Source organism: Columba livia, chromosome 11 (genome assembly GCF_036013475.1).
Source record: "Columba livia isolate bColLiv1 breed racing homer chromosome 11, bColLiv1.pat.W.v2, whole genome shotgun sequence".
Classification (NCBI taxonomy): Eukaryota; Metazoa; Chordata; class Aves; order Columbiformes; family Columbidae; genus Columba; species Columba livia.
In genome coordinates, this window is record NC_088612.1 from 9120904 (window position 1) to 9145010 (window position 24107).

The 24107-nt window shown below is 41.9% G+C and overlaps 1 long non-coding RNA gene across 3 annotated transcripts; it reads left to right on the plus strand.

Moving 5' to 3' along the window:
• Positions 1–5377: 5377 nt before the first annotated feature.
• Positions 5378–23687, plus strand: LOC135580563 (uncharacterized). Of its 3 annotated transcripts, none has more exons than XR_010475402.1 (3): positions 5440–5954; positions 10980–11254; positions 22156–23687. It is a non-coding gene; the product is annotated as an uncharacterized LOC135580563 (long non-coding RNA). The 3 variants fall into 3 exon arrangements; XR_010475401.1 differs by lacking the exon at positions 22156–23687 and adding an exon at positions 15559–18843; XR_010475400.1 differs by lacking the exon at positions 22156–23687 and having other exon boundaries at positions 5378–5954; positions 10980–15340.
• The last annotated feature ends 420 nt before the right edge of the window (positions 23688–24107 follow it).

The window sequence follows — 24107 nt, forward strand, 5'->3', positions numbered from 1 at the left end:
CTCACCAGCATCATTCCTCTGCCTGGGTAGTTTCCTACAGAAGGGCTGTACATCACAGGCAGACAGCTACAGACAAAATTTTGATCCATAAACAGACTTATTTGAATGTCTCTAGTTATTCAGTAAAATAAAACAAATAAACGAAAAGATATATTGTAATCCAGACATAAAGTCTGTGAGAGGACATGTGGTTTCATTCAGTTTGAGCCGGAATATTTTTCCTCCTTTTATGCTCTGCATACTTAGCTCAGAATCAAAACAGTGACAGAGGAAAAAAAAGAAGAAAAGAGTAATGGGACGGTGTACAGGGAATAAAAACAGCAACTGAAAACCAGGCCAGAAAGTTATATCTTCTATGTACAAAATATATATATTTTTAGTAAGCAATCAGTATGGTTTAAACATTTTTTAAGATTTTTTTTTCTTTTCCACAAAACAGATTTACCTTTTATACCATCTCCAACGGCCAAGCAGACAGATAGCTGGAATGCTCTGTCTGAAAAGCTTTGCTCAGGTTCTTGCCCTCTCTAATGTGATTGCCAACAAGGAGTGACAGTTGGTACCATCTGCAACACTTTTTTTTCTGATTTGAGTAACTTCTCAGGTTTCCAATAAGACAAACAGGTCATTTCAGATTAGATATTAAACTTCACCAGCTCTTGGTCACTTCTGCCCTGAGTCAAATTTGACTACAACCTGTCACTGGCAAGTTATCTATCAATAGGTTGTTCCTACCTCCAAAAATGCCAAGTTCAAAAGTGCATGTAGTAAACCACAAACTGAGCCCCTGCATATTTTAAAACACTTATTAAGATGAAGGAGGATATTTAAGGAAACTTTTTAGAGCCCTTTTTATTAGTTGACTACTTCACAAGAAACTTGTTTGTTTTATTTGCGGGAGGGGGGTGGCATTTGTAAAAAAAAAAAACTAATATAAACAAAAAAAAACTATATTTAAAAGGATGCTAAAATTCAGTGTCAGGCATAACAACACATGATAACATAATGCTGCAGTACAGTTCAGACAACCCTTTTCCCCTTATCAGATGGATGATATATGGCCCTCCATTAAAATTGCTTGCACAGACAGGCCTCCAAGGTCTTGCCTTCGGCTCATTCAGTAAGTGCAAAATACGGGAATCAAGAACATCAGGGCAGCAAAGGTGAATATTTGCAAAGATGTAATGACTGTTCATGTAATGAAATGCCTGCACTGTGTACAACCAATGGTCACAGACTTGAGAAGAACGCCAAAGTGGCTTTATACAGTTAATTCAAGAGTTATTCCTGTTCAGAATCTGATAAACTTCAGAAAACACTGACAATACAGCAGAAGTAGGGTGCCTGCAATGTCCTGTTTGCCCAGCATTCATTCATTACCATGTTCATAGGGCCCCAAAAAGTCAGTGTGATGGTGCTGGAACAGGCCTGCCTTCCTGGTCCAGGGCCCATGTCTAGGACTGGCTACGACCATCAGATCTCTCCACCCCTCCATCTTTAACATCACACGCACCACCTCTAACATCACACTTTGTCTTGGTTCATTGTCTCACCCTGCTATTCCACCTAACTTCAGACCACTTCCTTTTCGACTCAGGTCTAACTCACTTGAAAGCCTAGATTATGAAAGAAAGAAGAATGACTACTTAAACCTGTATAACACACAGGGCCTCTCTCTTTCATATTTAACAAGAAAAAAAAAAAAAAAACAAACAAGGAGTAAGTATATAATTTTTTTTCAGAAAAGCTTATTGTCCCAATATGAAGACACGAAAAAAAAAAATCACCATTATCCTTAACTTGCCACTGCTTAGTCATCTCACTTCAGCAGCTGAACACTGGTTCTTGTTATAACTTCACTGATAGACTGAAGAACCTCTTATGAAGTAGCATTTTCCTGCTCTAGCGGCAGGGGTGAAGTTGCCTTGCCACTCCTCTTCACTGCCACCCTGATTAAATATCCATGAATCATGTAGCCCTCGCAGGACGAGCACAGAAACAGGGGGACTCTGTACACATATCCATAGAGAAGCACAAGGAAACAAAAACTGTAATAGATGGTGCAATGTATTCCCATCGATTCTTATGAAGTTATTAAAAACTATATATTTTTGTGGACGGGATCTACTTTGCTCAAGACTCAAACTGCAACTCCAAGAGGAATTTGTTTCATGACTCCCTTTGTTGTTTTGAACAGCCTTGCTGGAACTATAAGATGACTTCTGGTGCTGACATTGTCACATCCCCTTTTCTAGCAATGGACCGACAAACACGGATCTTAACCGTGTTTTCATGGCAGCTTTTAGGGTTTAACGGCGTGATAGAATTTAATGGTCACCAATTGAATGGGCCTTGTTGGTTTATGAAATAGCTGTTAATCTCAGATTGCACAGTTGGGAATATTACAGCGTGCACTTGTGCATTAAATATTAATTTGTCTGGTGAGAGCTGAAACTATTTGAAGTGTAAGAATTGAAATTTGGGCAGGGCTTCAGTGCATTTTTGCCAGTGGCTTAATGATGTATGGAGTGTGTGCTAGCCCTAGTCTTTGGGGCACCACAGCCTCCACTTAAGGCCCTTGGCCTGTATTTTCCATTTTGTCCTTGTTTGTGATGAATACTGAAATAAAGACATACAGATTTCTATTGCATGTTTGTTCTTTATAGCCAGGCCAGGGATTTTTCCAGATGATCAATATATCGCTGCTCAAAGTGGGTCATGCAACACAGTGGCAAATATAATTTCTGCTACCAGAAGCCCCTCCCATGGTAAACTATGGGTTCCTGAGAATAGTCTATTGCCAGCGTACGCTCGTCTTTCGTGTAATTCTTATTAGAACAGTCAGTGCAAGGGTGCGCTGATCTCTCAAATATCATCAAACTAGACACAGGAAAAAAACAAATCAACCACAGGATGTACTCACATTGACATACACAACAAACCCTTTCAATGTTAAGCAGAAATGGGATGGATGCATGTGAATAACTTATGAACTAGCAAATTTTAACTTGGGTGATTCCAGGTATTGCATATTAGCACACAAGTTGCTAATGTGTAAAACTTTTGCAGCAGCATAGATAGTGGAAGTCCTTTTACTGCCCAGATACCTTCAGATGGGCACACCACAAACTGAATACAGAGATGAACCCATGCCATGGCTAAAAATTCCATTCCGTAAATCCAGTGCTACATCATATTTACTCCAAAAACATCCAATGCAGGCTCTCTAGGTGTGACTCGTAAATTTTACAATGCATGTTAGGCTGCTTTACTGAAAAACTGTTGGCGAAAACTGTGTGAACTTCTGGAAGTTGCTGCCATGGGAGGCTGTGGAGGCAGATAGGATCTGCAGGGTTTAAAGGGATTAGAGATATTCATGGACAACAGGTCCATCAAAAGGGTAGGCAGGAATGTGCCCTCTAACATCTTTAATCCAATGATTATGGATGCTGGAGGAGTATGAAGGGAAAGGGCTACAGAAGGTGACTAGAGTCACATACTCCTCCTGAATCCAGGCTAGATGAATGACTGGTCTGATCCAAAACTGTATTTCTTAAGTCAGTTATTTATCTCACAGCATTCTTTTATTTTTTTTCTTTTATTTTACCTTGCAGTTGAAGCCATTTTCAAGACACTCAGACCTGACTGTACTTAACAGGAGTAGTGTGATCCTGCCAGTGGTAGAGGGACCCTGGTGGTGAATGATCCCAGCATGGCTACGGGTGCCTTAAATATCAAAAATGCAACAGCATTAGCAACAGCAGCACTGCCTACTTCATCCAGTTTCATGTCACTTCTGGGGTTTCTGATAGAATTCAGGACACACAAAGAATACGCAGAGACCTCATGCAGCTGCTCTGATTTCTCTCTCCGTCTGGTGAGTCAAAGCCCCTCTCAGAGGAGATCTCTCAAGGACTGCTATTTCTCTGATATTTCCTGATTAGCATTTCCAGGAGCAATTTTGCTTTATAAGGGAATTCAATGAATAGAGTTACTGATAAGCCTGAGACTTGCCTCCCCTGTTTTCAAATGTGACTGATGATTTTGAGTACCTCAGTTTGCATCTGGAAACTTCAGAATGCTTTAACGGGCATCCAGTTTTAGAGGTCAGAAGTCCTATAGACACGCAAACTCTTGCCGTCTTGCCAGCACCTCAAAATTGTGCATTCCTCTCTGCAAAGAACGGAAACCAAAACCAACAGCCTTTGGAAAAAACTAAAGCTCAGATTTTGATATGAAGCACAAGAAGAATTTAAAGGGTAATTAGAGTTGCCAAGAGAGAAAAGACTCCAGCACATGCCTTCAGGTGAGCAGATATTTCAGTCCCGATGAAACGCATGGCTTTATCTCAAACACACCTTTGACGTTTCTAGTGGATGTGTTTGGGTGGGGATGGGTGTAAAACAGAGCACAGTTCCTGTAAAAAATGGAAGCAGACTTCAGAGCTCAATGGGAAACACATGGTGACACCAGATAAAAGAGACAGACAGAAAAGAGCAAAAATTCTGCCAAAGGGGAAAATCAGAACTCACATCCTCTGCTTTGGAGATGGCTCTGTATGATTACAGGTGTGCTGTAAATATGGCTGCTCTGATAAAAAAGTCTGCACCATTCATATAGGAAAGTTCTTCTTTGAGGGGTAAAATGCTCTTAGTTGTTTTGGTTTGGTTTTTTTATTTTATTTTTCACTCCAGCTAAGCAGCTTTTGGGTACAACCAGCCACACAACATGCAAAGCCCTGCATTCAAGCGAATACCCAAATGCACACCCCAATTCCTAAGCGCATATTCATTTGAACCACAGTGACAGCCTCATTTAGAAACAAATTAGGGGTTAACTAAGAAGTCCATGACGGAGGCAGAATCGAGTTTCCCTTTTCCCCTCACTGTCTGTTAGAATTAGAAAGTGTCTATGAGCAGTGTGTGTCAAGAATATGAACATGAGATGTCATTTCTCCTGCCTCTAATTGAAGCCAAGATAAATGAAGTGGAAAGGCGGCGTCCAATCCAATCAAAACATGAAAAAGGTATTTTGACATGTAAATTACAAACTTCCTGTGTATTTTGTCTCCCCAATTACACCCTCCCCTGTCATGTTTTTTTAAATTATATCTTAATCTCCCAGTCTCCTAATAATTATGTCATCATTCTTGGGCCTTGAACACTGTGTAATGGTATTTTATAGGATGTGCCATTCATTATTAACTAAACTCACTCTCTGTCCCTGGTGATGCTATTTCTCATGGTGTTCAAATATGCATTGTGTCAGTTCTCCCTTTGTAAATGTTAGGCCAGTTCCACTCACTGCTTCTTGATTAAATGGTATGGAGTAGGCGAGATACTTTCAGACAGTTTATTCTGCCCATCATTATTTTATAGGGATGCACGCTCCCTAGTATTTTTTAATGGAATGGTTGAATGGTTTCAAATGTAACTTCCTAGTCAGTCTGGATCACTGAAAGAGTTTCATGGCTTTCATGGTGTAATTGACTGTGTTTTCTCTCCACCTCTTGAAAGAGGAGACAGTATTGGCTCAAATTAAAATGCACAGTAAGAAATCAGGAATGAGATCAATGCAGTATATAACTACTGCTATGTGAGAGTGTTTCCATCGACTGCAACAGTCTTTACATCAGATCTAACAGAAGGACACCAAGGATCAAATTCATCACATCTATTTTTAGATGTTGTGAGTGCTACGTCTAAGGTAGTCGGCAAGACCAAAATAAGAGCTCCTAGAAGGGTGTTAATCTCATTCCTTTAAATATCTATTTTTGGATGAGATTAATCACAATTTAGGAGTGCCTTTTTCCCTCAGAAGACTAGAACAGGACTTCCTCATGACTTTTTCAAGCTGCAGAAGTTCAGCAGAAGAAGAATCCCACCCCTGTGCTGGAGGTAACGACTGCCATGGTAAGGGGGGGACAGATGACTGCAGGGAGAAGGAGAATTAAGGTAAGTGTTGTGATACTTGATCTGGTTACTCATGTAATCGGTTACAGGTTATTGAGGAACAGCAGTCAAATAACAGTTGCTTCAGTTTCTGAGCACAGTCTATCTAGAACACCAGCCAAACCATCAAAGATTCAAGAACAGCAGCTAATTTGACCCAATATCAGACATTGCATAAGTGTGCCCTATTTCTCTGTTCTAGTGATTATCAGGCAAAAAAAATGGGTAGCCTTTATGATGCAAAAGCAAATATTTAGTTAAATATAACTGGTTCAGCAATATAACTCAACTCCTGATTTTAAGAGCACAGAGGGTGCTCTCCAGAGGCAACTTGCACATAAACAGCTGGAAAAATTACAAAGAAAATTACTAACTTGACTGTATTATTTAAAAATCATGTTAAACAACTTCTGTCTACACATAGAGTTTTATGTTCTCAATCGAGCCTTCAGTGAGGCAGAGAAGCCTGTGAAATGCTTTAATCCTTGCCCTTCTGTTATTGAACACAGCACACACACACGTCAGTCCTGTTTTTCAGCATCCACCTGCATGACAGGAATTCTGCCCTAGATTTGAACCACTCCTCATCTTTGTCTGTATAAGTGAATAATGATCCTAGTATCAAAGATGCAGTTTTCAGATGAAAGTTTGGCTTTGGGTATACCTGGGTGATCTCTTTTTTATTTATTACTGTAGCCAGTGAGTGCATGTGAGGAGCTGTGCAAACCCCTTCGTGGCACTAGCTCGGAAGTGAAGGAAATGGAAACTCCTATTAAGTTTCAGCGTCTTCTCTCTTTGCAAGAAGAGCCGTATTGCTGGAAGAGCCCTGGTCTACAGCTGCACAAATAAAAGCCAGGAGCTGTCTCTCTCTCAGCAAACGTGCTGCCAGAGCTGGGTCCCACCTCATCAGACCCGGGAGCTGCCTCTTCCCAGGGCCTCCCGACAGGGACATCTCTTTGCTCTAGCAAGGACAAGAAGTCACTCACCCCAGACTTATTTCTTCCTGGTGTGTTTTCTTCTGTCGTTTTCTTCAGACCTGCTGAGTAATATTTGACCTGAGATGACACTCCTTATAAATACAGCAATCTTTTCCTTCACATGGGCTATGGAGGGTCCATATTTCTTTACTCTCTCTCTTCTACAGTTTCCTTTTTCTATTGGTTTTCTTGTTCCTGACCTCTGCTGTAAAAGCCTGCCCTTCTGCTCAGCTGTCTCCGAAGCACTCAAACAGTAATTTCTGTTAAATTAACCAGCAAGCTGGCTTTAAGATTTAAACATCTAATGCACAGAGTCTACCTGCCGAGCAGATTCCTCTCTTCTCAACCTGCTCTGTGCAGACAAGCCTACAGCGACACTGAGCCTCAGAAGGCCCTTTGTAACCACCCATTCCTTGCTGGCAATTGGCTTTTTTATATATTCACAGCATAATGTGGCTGTCCTGCTTATGCTGTGGCACCTCATGCACAAAGCCTAGCTTCCCTGGAGCTGAGCAAGACATTGCTAAACATCTTCTCCAGCTTCAGCCACAAAGCTTGGGCCCTCTCCTTTCACGCAGCTCCTCATGGAACAGCTCATCTTTCAAGAGACTGGACAGTTGGTTTTACTGGAATAGGATTAAGACAACAGAATTGAATGGTTTTAGGTATCCTGTCATCTGAAGGTTCCCCCGCCTGAACAGGAAGCAAGATTTATTGCATCTTCTCCATGTGAGCTCCTGCACATAGCCATCATGTTTTTCCATCACACTGCAGTTTCATAGCACAGGTTTACCAAGCTGTGTTAGTGTCAGTCCCAGATGTGCACACACACGTTATGTGTTTGCTCTTTGGGAAGGAACAGTGAGGTTCCTGCCAAGCTGGATATAATCCATTAGCACAAGATACTCCCTGTTCATGTAGCTGGCCACCAAGCACTAGATATAAACAATGGGTACACGCAGCACCACTCTCACCTTAATTAAAGCCACCTAAAGTCACTGAGTCTTTTTCTTCAATTGCACCATTCTTTCTGCACAGGTTTCCCTCACAGACATAAACGTCATCCATCTCTTGGGGTTCTCCTTTAAGTACAACACATGTCTCTGTTGAGACATAGCTGTGGTTGGGGCATCATCTCTCAGTACAAACAAAAACACAAGTTCACATCTAGTCAGAATGGGCTGGGTCAGTTTGTCTATGACTAGCCAGTTTGTTATGCTTTCATTTTATCAGAATAGGTTTTAATGTATTTTTCCCTTTTTTTTTTTAAGGCATAGAGACAATTCATTCAGAAAATTATTAACCTAATAGATGCCAGTGCGCTTGTTCAGATATGGCAGCAAAACCCTTGTCCTGAGTGTTGTGCCTTTAGCTGGAAATGCATACAGAGAAAGTTTCCTATAACAGCTTTTCTTGCAGCACAGCCAGAATGCATTTGCAGTGTGAGTTACGCTGTTACTATATTACTTACGCAGCCTGAGTGTCCCCATAAAAGTACTGCACGTACCAGGCAATGACTTTTTTTATGCACTCCAGTATTCTGAAATGTCTTCGTGTGTCCTCTCCTTTTCCACATGCTCCAAGTATATCCGCACTTTAATAGATTTTGTCATCTGCAGCCTAAAGTGCTAAGCTCGCTCAGTCGCAGTTTACCAGACCCCTTCCTGAGCGGTACTTCTGTATCAGTAACAGATACACAGGCAGGCTCATCGGCACTGAGCCACTGCACCAGCAAACGGCTGAGCAGGATTTGTACCCAAGGCCAGCAACACTATGCAAAACACAAAACAGGTCCTCTTGAGCACGTGGAAAGATGCTACTGGTGAAAGACCCCCTGCCTTCCCCTCCAGCTCTCCACAGCTCCTGCAATCACATCACTTGTCTGGCAGGAAATCTGCGGCACGGCCCCCAGAAAGGCAGAACGAGCAGGAGGAGAATACAAGGCAAAATTTAGCAAAATAAATGCAATAAGAGCTTGTACACAGCTTTCCTCATGGAGTTACTTCCAGGAACACTGAACACAAGAGATGTATATATGGAGATATATCTATACATACACACACATATATGTATGCACACTTACATACACACACTGATCTCAACCACTAAACTAACTGAGAATGAAGAACCATTTCTCATTACATCCCTATCACAGCCTCCAACAGCAGAATTAGCCGTATTGCAGAGAGAGGTTCACCAGTACAAGATGAAGAAAAATCCCACTGTAAACCAGTCTGTGGTAGCAGCCCTGGCTTCAGAGACACCCCTGAGACTGCAATCCCAGCCACCCAGCTCGAGAACCACCAAGATCCACCCTGGTCTCCTCTTGGCCACAGCATCCCCAACCCTGGGCACTACACGAAGGGGCTCCACCTGAAAGTACAGGCTTCACCACATAAACATAAAAAAAATGTAGTTCTAATACAAGGAGAAATTCTTAGCCCTCTACAGAAAGTCACAGTCCCTCTGCCAGCAGCCGGGGGCACCCACCACGGATCCCAAGCCAGGGGTGGTTGCCCAGACCCACAATGGGCTGAGGAAACATCCCAGACCACTGATCCCAGATGATGCTTTGGCCACAAAGTTCCTAACCTTGCTTTAAATTGCAAACGCACATAAGCGTGCAATAAAAAAAGATGGTAATGCACACCTTGGACTTCTCACAACAAACCCCTCCTTCTTGTGGATATGGTATTAGCGGTTTTCTTCTATTATTCATTCATACATTCACATCCTAGCATTGATTTTAATTCATGGGTACATTTATTAGAGTGGACTTAAAAATAGATAATACTTCTAATATAATTTTAGCAGCAAATAATCTAAGAGGGAGAGAGGGAGAAAATACGTTGGTGAAGAAAAATAGCATTGCTGTTCAATGAGCTACAGATTTGGTCAGCATATGCTTGAAATCTGAAATTTTCATAGATTCCTTTTGCCCTCAGAATTTCATTAAAAAAAAAAAAAAAAAGCTGTTGTTTGTCAACCATTACCAAATACATAGAGTAGGGTTTGGTTTAGAATCCAGTTGTAACCAAAAAGCCCTTTCGCTTCATCAACATCCCCCCTATGACTGTGCTTTTGCTAATAAGAGAACACGGAGAGTGAAAAGAGTAGATGCCAGTATCTCTGCAAATCCCTCCTTTTCTCTTTTTTGCTATCAAATCCTCGATTTTCATTCCAAAGCACAGATTTCAACACATACAATTCAATACTACATCAAAAAGCAGAGTTTGTTCCTACTGGGCCAGATCCTCTACTGATACCAATCAATACAGATCTCTTTAGTCTAAGTGCATTTACGTTGCGAATCCAGCCCTTGGGATCCTTGTGCTCACATACAGGAAAAGTCTGCTTTTAATTAAAAAAAAGCCAAACCTACAAGGTTTCACAAATGTGGGCTCACAGAGGGATGAGGCCCCTCTGCAGGTTTATTCTGTTTTAGTTTTATTTTCATAGCTGGAAATTCACGTGCAGCACGGCCAAAACAAGGGCCAGGATGACTGCTGCCATGGTTGAAACATTCTCACGATCATTTCAGTTTTGGCAGCACTCATCTCCTGGGAAGCTTGTCCCAGTTTCACCAAACTCTTTGACTCTGAGACAGGAAAGGAAACATTTAAACCTTGTTATTTTGATATGTACAAGCCAGAACTGAACTACAACTGTTTTGCTCGGCAATTTCCTTTAATTTTATGTTAAATGATTCAAGCCATCCTTAAAAGGAAAGCATTTATGGAACAAAACAGTTGTTTTGGAGAGAAATAAAACATTTATTTTGACACAAAAGAGTCTGTTCCTTCCCTTTCACTGTTTGATTTCCTATTTTTTTTTATTTTGCTTCAGAAAAAAAAAAAATATTTATTTTAATTTTCTTGCACTGCCAGGGAACAAAAACAATCAATTATTCATGCTGCTCTAGATAAACCATGCATAAATCATGAATAAAACCATACATTAATTCCCTCTGCTGTAAACTACTATTTGGTGAAAAGTAAAACATGAGTCTAAACTTATTCTCTGCCTCTCTTTGTCTTGTTTTTCACTTAAGATTCAAGTGTAAGAGCTTGGATTCTTGGGACAACCTTAGAGCAGCTCCACTCCTTCCACGTTGTTATACTACCATCTACTGATAAAAGGACGCTACTTCTCCAGGATCTTCTGTCTTCATCACCTTGGTGCAACAAGCAAGATTTCAACTCAATCAGAGCTCGAAAATGAGCATTATCTGCCACTTCAAGCGTTATCGCCTGAATGTTCTTCTCTGCAATATGAAAGTATCCACAGAGTAATCAGCTGCACTCCAGATCCTTTGTAGAAAATAAGGTATTGGGGGATTTATATTTGTTAATTCCTTTGTGTGTTTTTTGGTTTGTTGTTTTTTTGTTTGTTTTGGGTTTGTGGTTTTGTTTTGGTTTTGTTTGTTTGTGCTTTGGTGTTGTTCTTTCTTTTTCCCAAAGGAAAAAATAAGCTAAGGGATGGAAAACTATCATCAAAAGCCTTTTGACAACTTGAAGGAAGGAGGCTGGGTTGCTCTATTGCTAAAGTAAGGCAACACTACATTGCTGGTTTAAAGCAGCTTAAAATGCACTACAGTTAAAAAACAAAGTAACAAATTTAGTCCTATAAAATATTAATTGTTCCCCATTATTAACAGCAGGAAAGGCAATAGCTTGGCTTTTTGCAGTGTTCCCACACCCCTCTAGGGGTTCTCAGTGCTTCCAGTGAGCTGTTCCCGCTCAGCATCCAGGAAAAAACAAAATAAAAAACAACCAAACAAAACAACACCAACACCACCACAAAAAACCCACAGTCATCTGGGATTACTGTTCTGTTTGACTAAGGAACAGAGAATAGAGAGAAAAGCTGAGGACTCTTCGCAAGGTCTCTGGATGAAACAATTATAAGTGCCAGTTAATTTCATATCCTCTGCCCTTCTCAGATATACCCTAAACAGAAAGAGTGGCAGGCACCTTTTATTTTAATCAGTGCGCTACAGTGATTTGGGGCTAATTAGATGTTAGTAATTAAGAAGAGACTGCTGTGACGGGTGTTTTTACAGGTTGCATTGTTGATTCAAGAAGTAAGACTGTTCACCTTTAAGTATTGTCAGTCACATTACTTTAGCTGGGAAGAATTAAATGTCAATTTTATCTTGCTTCATCACTGCTCTTTAATCAATGTCGATGCATCACTTCCCCCTATCATTCCTCCATCAAACACTGACCTGGAAATCTGACACTGAGCTTTCCAACACCACCTCAGCTAATTAAGAACTTTGTTATTCCACCTTCCGTCTTTTAAAGAAAAGCAAGAAAAGTGCCAAAGAGACTCTTGCTTTCATGTGGAAAAGCATCAGCAGGGGGTTAATAATAATTATTAAAATGACTGACAGCTCAGGCTACGCTGTGATTTGGCCCAGCTCTATATTCCCATAGCCACAAAAAGGCAAAAGCTAAGAAAAGTCAGGCCTTAAATAACTACAGTGAAAAAATGGGATTTTAGGAAATAAAACAGCTTCCCACCAGCACACTACAGGAAGAAACCAAGAGTGTCTTGTAACCTGGAAAGGTGCTGATATTTATCTTTGCGTCTAACCCTTTCAGTGTGGTAGCCATACCTGCCTTAAATCACTGGGTGTGCTAAAGATCAGCAGAAGGAGCACTCAGAGCCTTTCCCAAGCACTCAGCCATGGACAGCGTGGGTCACCACCGAGGAATTAAAAGCAGGGCTGAGCTATATCCAGATGGGTTTACTGGATTTTCCTGCATGTAAACACAAGCAGAGGAGGCTGTGTAATGTTTGTACTGCCAGAAATTGTGGAAATCCTAAGCACAGATTAAGATCTCAGTATTCTGGGGATGTGCAAAATGACAGCCCCAGTCCCATAGATCTCACAATCCAAATGTGATAAATAGAAACACAGTGTGGAGGCAAACAGCTTGTGGCGGTGCACGAAAAAAATTGAGAAAAAATATAAGCAAAGAAGAATTCTTGATCGGTATCATGTCACTGCTCCTCTGTCTCCAACAGGCTTTTAAAATAGTGGGAAAGCAGGACAGGAAGCATAGTTTAAGTATTACAAAAACCAGGTATTTGTGAAGACATTCACTACCTTTCCCTGAGTCCATGGGGAACTCATAAGGGCACATACTGCAAAAGAATTTGCTGGAAAACTTTGCTGGTAGAGAATCAATTAGTTGTGGCCTGTCAAAAGCGGGCACAGATTTGTCAATACTGAGTAAGAGTGATAAGCAGGATGGATATGGGCTGTGAAGGCTCTTCAATAAAGAGACAGTCAGGACTAGCAATGAGGGCTCGGGAGGCAGAGGCAGGTCAAAGCTTCTTGGACATGGAATCCAGCAGCAAGGTGAACCTGGGTAAGAAGTCTGTTTGTTTCTGCTGTGCTTCCGGAAGAGAAATATTAGGTGTATTTTCTGAACAGAAGCAAGAAGAACAATCAATGCATAGATCTGGCTGATATCAGTGTTTTCTTATTCAACTGCAAACAGTATCAGGAGGTCCTAATTTTGCTGGTCTGACTCCTCAGAGGTGGGGACACAAAAGAACAAGCACTTAGCACAAACCTGTGCTTATATTATCTCACTCAAAAGACCTGTAGACCTAACAATTCAAGCAGATTCTGAAGGCTTTCACAGGATTACTCATGTAAGAAAGGCTTTTTGCATAAGAATGAAGAATCAGAACTCCAAACATATTGTAAGGGCCCAATTTCCAGTGAAAGATAGAAAAAAGACACAAGTGTCACTCTTAATCTCCTTTTTCAAGGCCATCATTTTCTTTGAGGTGTTTTGTGGGGTTTTTTTTAGGGAAAAAAATGCTATTGAGTAAACCATGCTGCTTAGAATGCTCATCACCCATCTCAAAGTCATAGAATGCCAGGCTGGAAGGGACCTCAAGGATCATCTGGTCCAACCTGTCTTGGCAGAAGTCCAGTCTATAACAGCTGAGATGTCCCAGCACCCTGTCCAGCTGAATCTTTAAAGTGTCCAATGTTGGGGAATCAAACAAGAGAAGTCCTCTCATAGCTCCAAAGCAGGTATGTGCAGCAGCTCCATCCTGACCCAGCCCTTGTCCCAAGTCAAGCAGGACTCCGGTCAATTCCAGCTCTGGAGGCCCTCAGATGCCAGAACCAAATCCTAACCCCCAGCAGGGCATGGTGAGTCCCCTCTCAGCTCTGTGTTAAACCCACCAAATTATAATACATCTGCAGGGCAGTTCAGATTCCCCAAGTTTTGAACCTTTTAATTTTTCTCAGTCCATAAGTGGGACATCTCAGGGATAAAATTCTGAATGGAGGCACTGAGAGTGTACGTTCAAGTCTTGGCACTGCCACACACACCTTCCGAGACTGCTGATAAACCGCTTAATCTCAGGACTTCAGCCTCTCATCAGGCCAATGAAGGTTCCTTAATGTACAGATTTTGTGAAGATCAATTCTTTAGTATCTGTGAAAAGCAACATTAGAATATCTACAAAGGGACCTCAGTAATACTGTTGCATCTTCAGTACCACCTTATGAAATGCACTTTTCCTGAAGAACAGTGACCTTGATTCTGCAAACTGTGTAAGCATATACTTCAAGCTTAGCTGATTTTGAAATGGCTCGTAGAATCAGTGCTGATACATCCACCACAGATATATCCAAACACACAGCTGACAAAATAAATATCTTCTTAGTGTTCATATTATCATCCAGTGTTTTGGGGCCATCTCATAAAGGCGCTTACGTGCAACAATGCCTAAGCAAAATGGGTTGATTTAAGAGGGCCGAGGGAACACTTAGCTGAGAATTTCCTGGCTTCAGTTAGTTGCAGTCAGAGCGTTAAGATTATATTTCAGTGTCAGTATATTGTTTTTATTTGCTTTATTAAATTTGCTTTAACTTGCACTGACGTTTTCTTTCCCTTGTTACTCAATCTCTCAGCTTTAAAGATTTCATTTGCTGAATTGTTTTGCCATTTGTATCAAAAATAAATGTTAATGCAATAGGAACTCAACTTTTTTTTCACCAAGAAGTGAAATCAAGTCCCAGGTGCTGCTGCTGCTTGACTTCCAGTCTCGGCCTGGGCAGACTAGTCAGGATCTTTTGATTCAAATGCAGCAGCACCACCAAGACACAGAATTTGTTCTTTCAGACCATGCAGTTATTGGAGTTGGGCACCACTGGCTGCCAAACTCCTGTTTAAATTCACCACCCCTTCTAGTGTCAGCACTGCTGTTCCTGATAGCACGTACAGACAAGATCATGTAGTGCCATGTTTCCTAAAGATAACTTCGATTTCAGCATATGCAACATTGCACTTGTCAGTATTTTTGGGGGGCTAAGTGTGATGGGATTTGTTTACTGGAAGCTCACTCGGAAAAAAATCAATGCATGTTTAAGTCATATACTGGTGTACAGTGGTGCAACTCTGCTTTATGCACAAGACAAAAAATTTGGTTCTGCAAAACCCATTACTTTCACCTTTTCAAAAACAAAAGCAGTTAAAGTTTCAGATTTGACTGTAAACAAATGTCCACAGAAGAGAGAGAAAAGGTCCAGATCAAACAGAGCAAAACTCTTCCCAGCAAAACTGTCAATATTTCTCTCCTTACTTTGTGTGCAGAGGCTGCTGAACTCCTGGAGAACCGGTGATCTCCTGCACTATTGATGCTGAAGTGTAACCCAGAGACATAGGGGATGAGCCACAGCTTTCAGGTCTTCACAGATATTGAGTAAATTGGACCTGTAGCTTTATTCCCAATGTGCAGAGATTACACTATTTACTTGGCCAGCAGTTCACGTGTTCTTCTGTTCAATCCAATCCCCAATCCACCAGCAATAAACCCCGTGGTAATCAGTATGCAAGACACTACAGTGGGAGAAGCTCAAGTTTTTGAAGACAGAAAGACTGCTCAAAGTTAACTTCTTCTTTTCTATGGATATTTTCTGGTTTTTGAGGATAGGGATAGTGAAGGGACATAATTAAAGCACAGCCAGGGTTTCTAATGGCTGCCACTGAATCAACCCCATGAATGGGCAACAGTGCACCAAACTCTGTGAGCATTAAGTGCTTTATCAATGCTGCATCTTTAACCCATAGTGCAAACATTTGATGTGCTTCAGGCACAGCATTTCGCTGTCACATTTGCCTGGGATCACGGCCAGATGAGCAAACGACAGCGCCAGCCTCTGCTCTTTGCTCTGTGAATGCTGGCGCCAGTCCCAAGGATGCAGAAGTCCTGACACCAGCGTCAGGAAGCCACGTGAACAGGTCAAACATCAAGTGATCCTTCTAAAGGAAACCACTGCGGGTGCCTTTCATTCACCTTCTGCTTCCTGAACCTTTAGGGCACACTTGCTTTATGTTGCTCAGCTTTCTTTCTCAGCTCTACAAAACTACGCTTTTTGAAAAGAAAACTGCAACTCCAGTTTCCTCTCTTCCTTCCAGCAGCTACAGCTTTAAGAGAAAGACCAAATAGCGCAGTGAAATTTCCAAGGTTGGCAGCGGTTTGTGTCTGGCCCGGGGCTGTCCGGGCAAGCACCGATCTGCAGGCCACATCCTCCAGTTGGCTGTGAACAATTGTCTACACAAGGATCTGCACAGGAGCTACACTTGGAAAAAAAGCCTTTGGCCCACAGTTGAAGGCATTTGGGTCCGCTCTGTCTTAAGGACAGAGTTTTCTCTGGCAGCTCCCGTAAGAGGGTTTATTTATAAAATGCTTTTTGGTAGTTAGGCCTGCCAGGAGGAATTGCTGGTCTTTTTATGTCATGGTCTAAAGCGCTGATCAGATTGTCACAGACCCAAGGCACCAGCCCCTTTGGAAAGGGACTCATGCCATGATGTATGGCAGTAAATACCCACAAATGCTGCAGGAAAGCAGTGTCAAATTTATTAGGAGGGCAAAACTGTCAACGTGCCTGCTAGGCTCCTCCTGCACGTCCCCTGCACTGAAGATCATTTCCAACCCATTAAAGGCTTTTTAAGACCCTGATGCAGACCCAGCATAACCCTGTGTAGCACTAGGACATTCCCAACACCCATTGCCCCAGCTCTGCCCCGGGGAGCGCTGGGAGGATGGCAGCCAAGAATGGGATTGATTTTACCGCTCGAAGGGAGTGCTGGTCCCCCTACTCCGAGCCATCTCTCTATAAAGGCCAGAAAATCCCTAATGACCACTGCTGAACTGAGTCCTCTTTGTGCAGAGCTCTTCAGACCCACACAGCCAGGTGTACCCCGCTCATGGTAGCATCCAGCCCTTTAAAAAATACCAACAGAAAAATCCTTAAAAATCCAGTTCTCAAGCAGCAAAGAGGTCCAACTCCTCTCCCCATGCTTTGCAGAGCACCCCAAAAGGGGACAGCCTGGCTCAGGCACCATTTGCAGCCCGTCTTGCAGGGCTGTGAATGAATTTGGGCACAGGGAGACCCTGTAGCTACCAAATTAGTTGCAACCCAGACACAGCCAGAGCACCCCAGCACTGTATTACGGACGTTCGGTTCAGACCAAGCGCACAGCCTCCCGCTTGCTTTACCACAGCGGTCTAGACATTGTAAGTACGACATGCCACTTTTTCTACACTAATAAACCCGTAAGGGCAGGGAAGGCTGCAGGAAAAATGAGAACTACCAGAGCAGAACGGCCCCTGAGTTTCTGTTTATCGCAGACTAATTAAAACAAAAAGTATACCATAACTCAACCCTTAATAATAGGTAACCAGATGTATCATTACTTGACCATGCTGTATTGCAGTGTATATATATATATATATATAAAGGTTATAAGATTATTTTTCAAAGCAGCGTGCCACAGCTAAGGGTTTCCTTGCACTTTTACAACAAACTTAGCACCTGAAGGAATTTCAGCTATCAAAGCTAAATGAAGAGATTACTAAATTAATGTACACAGTCCCTTAACCCAGGAATGAAAATGGTAGCATGACAATATTGCTTGGTGCACCATAAGACACCTTTACTATTAATAGGAGATACTTCCTCAAAAGACCATTTTTCTTCTTGAATGACATAAAGTGCCCCAAATAAGGTAAACAGTGCCAAAATACCAGTAGTGGGCAGTTCTTAGATATGTATTTTTTTATTTATTCATTTTGTTTACTCAGCCCAATCCAGAACACAAACAAAACCTCAATGTTTACAGAGGCAATCAAACATTATGGTGTGAGCGATTTACCCGATTGCCAAAAGGTCCGGGAACAAAACTAAAAGGACAGCACTAAAAAAAGTCCTAGGCCTAAATCCAATAAAGCCTGTGGGCTTCTAACACCTCACAGCAATCACTGTTCATTACATATTTCCAGATGAGAGTATGTTCCTTATATCTGAAACCATGAGGCCAAACAACCCAAGATCCACACGTTATTAATTTCATCCCGCTGTCAATCACTTTGCAATCCACTCAGCTGATGTTTTCCACCCTGATCTTCAATATCTCTTCTGCGGATTGAATTTTCAAGTGTCCAGCATTGATTGAACTCTTTCCCCATTAAAAGCCATCATGGGCGTCAAGAGGAGCCACGGTGAATGCTCTTGGGACCAACAAGCAAGAATCAGCAGAGGCTGCAGCTGGGCAATGTGCCTTCTAGTGTGGTCACAGCAGGGACACACTCTGCAGTGGCCTCATCTGCGCTCTACTAGGCCAGACTCAAAAGGCAGCACTGCCAGCCAGGCAGGTACGAGCACAAGGCTGTGGGCAAGCGAATGACTCCAGTACTCAAAATGTGAGGTTTTGTGGGTCTGTCCTGTGAAGTGTGGGTGCATGCAACGAGTTCCCTGTGAATTACCTTATTTTTGGCTTGGTGGTTTCTTTTAGCAAAGTAAATAAACCCAATGTACATGCAGGTTTGGCTTAGAAACAAATAAAAACCTCACAATGCCGCCTTGCAGAGAAAAACTCTTCTGACTGTTCCGCTCTGCACAGAATCTCCTGTAGATTGAAACACAGGCTTTTCATTCTGAACCATAATTAACATTTTTGCAATATTGCCTCAGAGTTCACTCAGGCCATCTGATGAATCTGACTAATAGGAGAAGATGCTTTTAACCTGTGGGCTGCCAGACGGCTGAGTACCTCCTTGGCCACATATATTTAGCTGTCAGGTTGAAAGAAAGGCAGCAGATTCAGGGTTAAGCACTATTCCTGTCATGATTGCCCTGAACTTGCCCAGTTAAATTGCAACAGCATGGGTCTCCATAATTATCTAATTGTTAGTGTTGTGCCTTTACGTAATTTATGATGTAGCATTAAAGCCTGACCTCTGGTTTGAGATGAAGTGCAGTACTGCTGACATCCAAGCTCAAATTAGTAGGTAAGTAAGCACCCAATTAACGATTATGCCACTGAGCTTTCATTTCAATCTGACCACACTGCTACACTAATCAGTTTTCTAAGCCTTTCACCTTCCCCATAACTAATAAGCATTTCTCCTGCTTTTTATGTCTGCAAAAGCCTTGTTATCCTCATGAAAAGCACTCCAAGATTGCTGCTTCCAGTAATTCCTGCATTAAGCCACTGGCCCAGTGGCATATTACCAGCTCTTGAGCCACCCGATCAGTAAAACTCAAGGCATAAAGCACTCACAAGTTGGCACTTTACAGCAGGGAAGAGCAGGGACAAAATCCCTGCAGTGTACTGGAGCAGCTTTAGACCCAAAGCAGAGCAATTTAGATGAGAATTTGGTCCTGCTGAGGATCACAGAGCTTCACGGGAGTTGAAGAACACAGGACAAAGAGATTGAATGTCAAATCATACCCCGCAGCTAAGTTCTGTCATATTAACAGAAAAAGTAAGAAGACCCAGAGCATCAAGGTTCTGGAGTTTTAATCTGAGTTCCATGAATTACCTTTTTATTTGCCATGAGCAAAGAGCATGCATGGAGGGTCTTTTCCTACACAGACAACTCAAGCCACGTGTTAGAGACTGTACCACAGCTCGCCTCACTGCTAAAAATGCCATGCTCTTCGAAAGCCTGAGGTGCGGAGCTGAAGATCTGTTCCTCTTGGAATGAGAGTCCTGATCTTATACAGATGTAATAAAGAGCCAAGACTCCAGTTCTGGGCAACAGTATCTGCAGCTTTGCATAATGACAGAGGCAGTGCTAGAACACGAGCCTATGGGGGAAAAGAAATCCCCACTTCACTGCAATCCCATGCTCTTCATTCTCTCTTAACCTGCAGTTACGCAGAGCTCCTTCAATCTCTCAAACTTCTATCTTCACAGCACTTGCAACTTTGTCTTAGTAACCAGTTATTTAAATCTGATCTCAACAGTACAAGGCACAGCTTTGAAAAATACATGTTTTTCCCAAGGAAGAAAGCTTCACAGTCACTTGCTGCCACTGGGCCAGACCAGTATTGCCAAGCTGTGATTAAAATGTAAAAGTGTGCAGCAAAAGATGATTCTAACCCAAGTGCAAGGAACCAGCATGTTTTAGACAGAATCACATGCCGCTTTAAAGCCCTAAGGAATAAACAGGTACACTAAGTAGTGTCAGGGAAAGAAAAAAAAAGAAAAAAAAAAGATAATTAGTGTCATGCTTAAATTTAAATAGCACATTAGAGACTGCAATACAAAAATAATCTTACCCACACAAAATTTTTTTTAAAAGGTAGGAAAAGCTGCACATTCTAGGAAATTGGTTGTATGAAATGTGTAGAAAAGCTGACAGAGTCATATAGCTATAGAGACTAATTTCCTGTTCCACCGTGGAGACAGCCCTGATCAGCTGGACTTAATATAGCCTTCTCCATGGCAGCTGGGTCAAACAGTGGCCTAAGCACTAGAAAATTGCCTGCCATGTGGATGAGTTTAGCGCACAATAAGCTGTGTGGTAAATAAACACGTTTAGCATGCTCAAAAATAGATAGCACGCTCAAGAGTTTTATGACACATCCAGATAGACGCAGCCAGAGAGTTGCTGCAAATTGGCTGACTCAGGATAACTCACTCGTGTGACCCAGTTCTAGGGGCCAACAAGTAATTTTCTGCACAACACCAAAATGTTCTAATAAGAGCCACGCGTGTGAGGAACCAAATAGCATCGCTTCCTCATAACTCCACATGTACACGACAAGCCTAATGGCAACGCTTTCATAAAAGAAGCCCCAATTTAGAAGGCATCACCGCAAACTCTCCTTGGCTGATCATGCCCCCAAGTCACGCCACAGCTCCCAGCAGCTTTTAAAAGCTGCTGCCTCTTGCTGGCTCTCGCTCACATACAATATGGTACTGATTCTCCAACCTATTTTCTGTCAGGAACTAGATCCGCCAACTTACACCACCACCCGTGTGTTTTTTCATTGGCACTAATGAGCACCCCAGTGGATTAGGGACCAGACTGCCCACTCATCTCTTACAAATTACCATGGATTTAAAGAAGAAAAACTAGTAAGGAATCTATAAGGACTTAAGCCTGGGTTTTATAGCTACCCTTGCCCTGGCTGAGTCAACAAGAAAGCACTCTACCTGACTAATTGGGAGTCACTCTGCCTTCTGACATCCATGCCTTCAGCTCTTGTTCTGAGCTACTCAGAGGAGACTTGGGAATGTTTTAAATTATTGATGAAGATAGGAAACCTATCTCTGAAATGCCTTTGGCAAACTCTTAATATTCTGGGATTTGGCATTGCGAAAGACAATGCCTCTATCTCACGCTGTTGACGTCTCTCACCCATTTACTCACGCTACAAAATTACAGTTTCTGATTAAGTCCATACAGTACGGAGCAGCAAATGGAAAGTGCATTGTTTATAGCTCTGAAAGCTTCCAGCTAATCCATCTTCAGCGATGGAGTCTGCAAACCCCTCCATTTGCAGAATTTTCATTGATGACACTTGGAGATGCCGACCCAAAGCAGTCAGTTGTCATAAACATATTGGATAATTATCTTAGTTATTTATAATAGCACCAGTAAGCAAGCCAGCACGGAACACATAGGTCCTGCCCTGCACAGCTCACATTTTAATCAGACGTGAACACAGTGTGCAAGATGCAAAGCAAGGATGACATACAGACTGCCAGGTGAGTTTATTAATATTTTAGAAAAGGGTTCATCAGTAAAGAAGTATGAATGTTTTCAGGCCCTTTGACATGAGTGTGTTAAACCTGACTAAGCATCACATGGCAGAGAGATTTTTTTCCCTATGTTTAAAGGCAACAGATTCAAACATGACAAAGCCTTACAGAAATCTAATTATTTTCTTTCAGCTCACATGGTTTTAGATGAACTGCTTTGGCTCAAACTGTGCTCTCTTCAAAATCAGCAAAGCTGAGCAAAATCTCCTTCAGTGCCTTGAGAGAGTTTGGGACCAAGTTACCAAACCCAGAAGGGTTAAGAGACTTTGCTCACTTCCAGCTCTGGGAACTCAGGAGAACGTTCCTCACAAATGACAATGAGGTTGATACACAGATATTTATTACACCATCCTCTCCGAAAAAGCACCAGCTACACTTGTCGTTATCAAAAAGGTAGGAAAGCAGCTTGTAACTACTAACGGATGATGTTCCACCACCACCTCTGTGGAAGGAAAATAAGAAGCCCAAGGAGGGAGGAAGAACCTGCCTGCAGTCAGATGGGAACTCGAGGGTTCACCAGGAATGGGACCCACCTTTTACCAGACACTGGTTTGCCATTGAATCAAGTTTCTTCAGGTATTACATGTAAACACAGGCTCCTAAAATCTGCCCGAAGATGTAACTGGGAATGTGTGTGTATGTACACACATACCTATATTATATATATACACATACAGAGTGTGGATTTTCTTCAGAAAAACACTTCTACCCAGATAAGGGCACCTGACCATACTGAGAGCAGTGACAGAGGTTGAATTTGTCTTTAACCTATGGGTTTTGCAAGTCCTGACTGCCAAAATGTGTTTTTTCAGCTGGTTGGTGTGCCTGTCATTCGTTAATCAACTATCTTTTAATATCCATTAGTGTACATTAAGCTAAAAAAAAGGTTTTGGAGCAGGGATCCCATTCTTCTTGTCTTATCTAATTTTCTGTTCTCAGAGGAAGTTTATATTTTTCTGTTTGAAAGGGATAGAATTACTGCAAAAGGGTCTGTCTGCACTGACAGATCTAGCTTTCTTTTCCTCCTCAACAGCTGGGTTATTATTAGACCTGGCAGAATAATTCATAATGAATAATTTGACACCTCTTTTTCCATACATATATCACAAGTTGCCCACATTTATTTGTTACTCCAAATTATTAACCACAGACTTTCTGCCAATAACTCCCAAAGGGGCATTACTTATACAATATATTCCTTGTCCCCCCCATCAGGAAATCTTTTCATTAAAGTCAGAGTGGGAAGCATTAATTACCCCTTATTTAAAGGTAATAACTCATCACCTGTAATCATTCCTCAGAGATAGATGGTAGCGTGATGACCCAAACGACTGCAGAGTTTGAATTTAGTGTTGGATGCAGATGAAAATTCACTGAGAACACAAGGAAGAACAGTTCTAGCTTTCTGGATCATGTCCTTGCAAAAAGAAATTTCTGCTGCATTGTGGTCTTTTTAGGACTGCTTGTGCCCATAAGAGATCACTTTGGTCTTGTCTAAAAGACTCAGGAGTCACCGAAGTTTTTAAGCCACTGAGTGTGATCATTGCACTGTGTAGCCTGTATTTTGAAAGGTTAAGTTGGACTTAAGCAGAGAATAAACCTTGTTTTGGTGCCCAGAATAAGGGCAAATATGATCCTTTGGTAGTTTGTTATGTACATTCCCTCTTGTGGCCAGTTAGTTTTCATTTCTAACAGTACAAGTCCACTATAGCTCTGAGGACACATTTCTGCTGAGCCGCTAGGTAAATCAGTACACTACTAGAGAAATAGATAGCCCATGGACACATCCATCGAGCCTCCAGCTTTCTGTCTCCTCAGCAGAAGGGCAAAAAAAATTTCTCATTTCTCTAAATGATAGATTTGGCTCCAACACTATGTTGGTGGTGCATATGAAAAAGAACCAGCCAAGACAATCTCTACCTAGAGCAGGTAAATTGCCCTTCACAGCTTAGGACAGCTTCAGGTACTTACTGGTATTAATATACATTGAAACCACTCACAAAATACTCCAGTGAGCTTGTAAACCAAAGGCAAATACCAGCAAATGTAAAGGAACTGCTGGGTGCAAACACAAGGCAGCCTAT